The following is a 4,697-nucleotide window of genomic DNA, read 5'->3' as shown; positions in this document are numbered from 1 at the left end:
TGGCCCTTGTGGTGGTACCCGGGCGGCCGATGCAGTGCCTGCGCTGCCATGGCACAGGCCATGTTCGCCGTGACTGTAAGGTGCCCCGGTGCTCGAAGTGCAGACGCTATGGACACGCGGACGCTGACTGCGTCCGTACCTACGCGGCGGCTACCGGGCTGGGAAAGACGGACGAGATCGCCGAACTCATGGACGTCGTTGAAGCCGAGGATGCAGCGAGGGGAACGGACGAGGCGGGCATGCAAACGGGGCCTCTCGACTCGTTAGCGTCTATCGGTGGAGACGCCCTCGCTGGGGATGGTTCAGCGAGCCAACAACCAGCGGATGACGTGCCTAGGTCAAACGAGACAACCGGAAAGGAGGGGTAGAACACTCCGGAGCCCAAGGTCGTCGAGCCCAAGGGTCCGAACGAGCTGCAATCGGACAAGAGTGGTGCCCGCACGTCGACCAGCGTCTCCGCTGCGGCGAAGCGTTCCCACGCCCAAACCAGCGCCGACGGTGACCAGACTGCGACGCCTGGAGCCGAGGAGCCCCCGGCAAAGGCGCCTCAAGGCCGGCGTTCATCGTTTCGGCCGCGCCCTAACGTTCCGGCAGACAAGCGTGCCGGAAATTCGGAGTCGCTAGGACACGCTCATGTTCTTCCGCCGGACCGCACTGGCGGCGATGGCGGCGTCTAGCCTCGTGCTAGACGCGAGAGGTAAGCACCATAATGCCGGTCTCTTCCCCTATTGTTAAGATGGCTCCAACGTGTCCGTTGAAAGTCGCAACTCTGAATGTTCGAGGTCTGGCAGGGAAAAGAAAGCAAGGCCAGCTTTACCGACTTCTAACGGAGCACGACATTGATGTGCTAGCCGTGCAGGAGACGAAAGTCGACGGTGAAGAAGAGACCGGCGTTATGGTGCGGCGTTTCACGTCTAGGTTTTCTGCCGTAGTCAGTCATGCGGTGGGCACATCCGCTGGCTGTGTCCTTTTTGTTAAGAAGTTGCCGGGGCTAGAGGTGCATGCAATTTATTCGTGTGTGTCGGGCCGGTGTGTTGTCGTCGATTTTTCGTTCAGCAACGACGAGTGGCGTATTGTGTGCTTGTACGCGCCCAATAAGGTGGATGAAAGGACTCAGTTTTTTCACCACATAGAAGAGCGTCTATGCAAGGGAAGACAGCTCATAGTAATGGGCGATTTCAACTGTGTCCTCAGTGCGCGGGATAAAACAAGTGTTCGGGGATTTAGAGACAAAAGCACGGAAGTGTTGTCGCGAATGCTAGAGAACTGGGACCTTGAGGATGTAGCAGAGTGCCTCGAAGGAGCGCGTGCTGTAAAGTACACACGGTTTGAGGGCTCTAGTCACGCACGGCTCGACCGCATTTATGCGTCTGTTGACATCCTTCCTGAATGTAACAGTTACGAGGTAGTGCCAGTGTCGTTTTCTGACCATTGTTTAGTTCAGTGCTGCATAGGCATCCCAAAGCGAGGCAACCCTTTCTCATGGGAAACGTGGAAATTAAATAACAAGCTTCTTCAGGATGAACCGTTTAACCTAGCAGTAAGAGAAGAAATACGGAAAATAGACCCCAGTAAAAAACTTCACGTATGGCAGCAGTGGGAGCTGAGTAAGGAAACCCTAAAAATAAAGGCAATAGAGAGGGCCACCTGTATTCGTTTTGCAGAGAAACAAAAAGAGACTGAGTTAAAGACGCTTCTTCATAAACTGCTCAGGCAGGAATCTCAGGCACCGGGAAAATGGATAGAAGACATAAGAAAAGTGAAACAACAGTTAGAGCAACTCGAAGAGCAACGCTACCGGGGAGCCCTGGTGAGGGCAAGGGCTGAAGACACAGCTGCAGGTGAAGCGCCTTCGAAGCGAGCGCTAGGGTTAGAAAAAGCACGCGCTGAAAGGAACCACATCGACGGCATAGAATGGCGCGGGACCTTATCAACAGATACTGACGACATCAAAGCAGCTTTTCATGAGCATTACCAGGCGCTATTCTCGTACCACAAAGTAGACGCTACCACATTTGGGAATGAGTTTTTGCGTGCTTTACCCCGACTGGATGACGAAAGAAAGCAAAGATTGGAACTAGAGATAACAGAATCCGAAGTTGAACAGTCCATAGACAACTTAAACCCAGGAAAATCGCCTGGACCAGACGGCTTTAGCGCCGGTTTTTATAAAGAATTCAAGCACTAAATTAGCCCTGTATTGAATGTAATCTTTAACGAAGCTTACAAATGGAACACATTGCCTCCGTCTTATGGGTCGTCACACACAGTACTCATTCCTAAAACTGATGATGCAGCGAAATTAAGATATGTTACGGCGTATCGTCCCATAGCACTCACCAATATCGAGTATAAAATCTTTATGAAGATATTGGCGCGAAGATTGCAGACTGTGATACAGGATATCGTCGGGCCTCATCAGACATGTGGGATTAAAGGTCGGACTATTGTTACTAATATTCACAAGGCGCGCAGTGTACTTGAGTGCTGTGATGATTGTAATAGTCGGATTGCCATTTTACAGATTGACCTCGAGAAGGCTTTTGATTGCGTGGCTCATGAAATCCTGTTTGCCGTTTTAGACTATGCCAATCTCGGATCTGTAATCTGCGAGGGGGTCGCCCTGGCGTACCGTAACTGCACGACCAGATTGATCGTGAATAAGAGTTTAGGGGCTCCCATCAACCTGCGACGTTCTGTGCGTCAGGGCTGCCCCCTCAGCCCCCTGTTGTTTTGTATCTATATTGAAACCCTGTGCAGGAGATTGATTGAAAACAATAGAATTACGGGATTTAAGCTTCACGCAGTTGAAGTGAAGCTGCTGGCTTATGCAGATGATGTCGCTGTTTTTGCGGAGGATCAGGGGAGCATAATCGAGGCTGTCAAATGTGTCCGTAAATTTAGCCATGTCACTGGTAGTGGAGTTAACTGGTCGAAGTGCCTCGGGCTCTGGCATGGATCATGGCCAACGAAGCCAGATCATTTCGCCAACGTGCATTGGGTGACGACCCCAGGCAAGTACTTGGGCGTCCCGCTCGATGACTATCGTGATAGCGAGCAGTACTGGAAAGGGCAGGTCAAAGACACACAGGAGAGAGCTGAGAAGTGGAAAGGCACTAACCTTTCTATCTTTGCCCGAGCCACCGTTTGTAACCTTTTCTTTATCAGCAGGCTTTGGTACGTAATGCAGGTATTGCACTGTTCACGGTCCAACGTTCAGAAGCTACACAGGATTTTCGCCATCTTTGTCTGGGCGTCGGGATGGGAGCGCTGTAGCCGGACCAACTTGTTCCGCCGGGTAAAAGATGGGGGACTGGGATTGGGCCACCTCTTTGTGCGGCAGCTGGTAAACCGGTTCTTGTTCTTTAGGGACTCAACCGACCCTTTCTTGCGCACGGTATGTCAAATAAGGCTGAGTAGACAAATACCAGAGTATGTGGTTTCAACCGCAGAGTTTTCGGGAGGGATTCGAGGGTTTTACAAAGAGGTCGTATCGAGTGTCCGATTTCTTTCAGTGCGCTTCTCGAATGATTACCTTTCCGTTGTGAACAAAAAGAAACTGTATTGTGCTTTGTGTGACGTCCTTTTCCCAGTGCCACTGTACAGGTCCTTGTGCGGTGGAGGCCCAAGCAGCGATGTTTTAAAAAGAGTAAAAAAAATGCAGGTCCCGCCAGGAACAAAGACCTTCTTCTTTAAATTACACACGGGAACATTACCAGTTAAGAAGTTTTTGGAGGCAAAGGGAGTGTATTTACCGTGGGGAACACGCTGTTTAATTTGCAAGCAGCCAGAGACAATAGATCATGTCTTTTTAAACTGTTGGGGAGGCGTGTTCTTCTGGGATGTATTGCAGAGGACACTAAAGAAAGACTTTCCACTAGACGCGTATGGCATTCGTTACTTAAGCATAGATAACGAGGACGGGATGCCTTTTGACCTAATTATGCTCTTGGGCCTCCACTGTATTTGGCGCGCGAGAATGGCGGGATACCATGTTGATAAAGATGCGCGGCCTGCACGAATGTATTTCAGGGAACAGATGCACTGGTTTGTCGCTTCTCCATAAGGCGACAGAGCAACCACCCGAGTGGCTCCCAAGAGTAGAGCCGTTGGTTAATTTGCGTGAATTTTGATTACACTCAGCCAGTACAATACTGGTTGAATACGTGCACAACAGCAAATGTATGTTCTACTTTGGTTTTTGTTACGGTGATTGTTTTCCTCTTGTAAATAGTTATGTACCAAAAATCAGGCAATAAAGAAAAAAAAACCGTCGATAGCTCAGTTGGTAGAGCGGTGGACTGTAGAGGTTTCGTGCTGCGGGCATCCATAGGTCGCTGGTTCGAATCCGGCTCGACGGAGTGGCGACATTTTTTATTTCTTTCAGGGGCGACCTTGTTTTTTTTTTCCGTGCGTAGTCCATTGTTAATTGAACTAGTGAGTCGACAACAATTTTGGCTCATCACTGGTTTTTTTGTAGTTTTTCATATAGTGCAACCGCAGTGCATATGTATATAATTCCCTTTCAGTTGGGCCTGACAAAGCAACACCTTGTATTGCCCATCGCGGAATTTGTTATGTTTGTTTTATCTCTTTCTAGTCTTGCAACCCCCCCCCCCCCACCATCACGATGACTCAGGATGAATGTAGGTGTAAAACCAACCAAATAAATTATCTTTAAAAAATAAAAAGCCTAA

At 49.6% G+C, this 4,697-nt stretch overlaps 1 non-coding gene across 1 annotated transcript; it reads left to right on the top strand.

Moving 5' to 3' along the window:
* The first annotated feature begins 4,270 nt into the window (after positions 1 to 4,270).
* On the top strand, positions 4,271 to 4,361 carry TRNAY-GUA (transfer RNA tyrosine (anticodon GUA)). The gene is given in 2 exon segments: positions 4,271 to 4,307; positions 4,326 to 4,361. It is a non-coding gene; the product is annotated as a tRNA-Tyr (tRNA).
* The last annotated feature ends 336 nt before the right edge of the window (positions 4,362 to 4,697 follow it).

Source organism: Dermacentor albipictus, chromosome 2, assembly GCF_038994185.2.
Source record: "Dermacentor albipictus isolate Rhodes 1998 colony chromosome 2, USDA_Dalb.pri_finalv2, whole genome shotgun sequence".
Classification (NCBI taxonomy): domain Eukaryota; kingdom Metazoa; phylum Arthropoda; class Arachnida; order Ixodida; family Ixodidae; genus Dermacentor; species Dermacentor albipictus.
The sequence above is the reverse complement of the archived record's forward strand: the minus strand, read 5'-3'. Positions and strand labels throughout refer to the sequence as shown.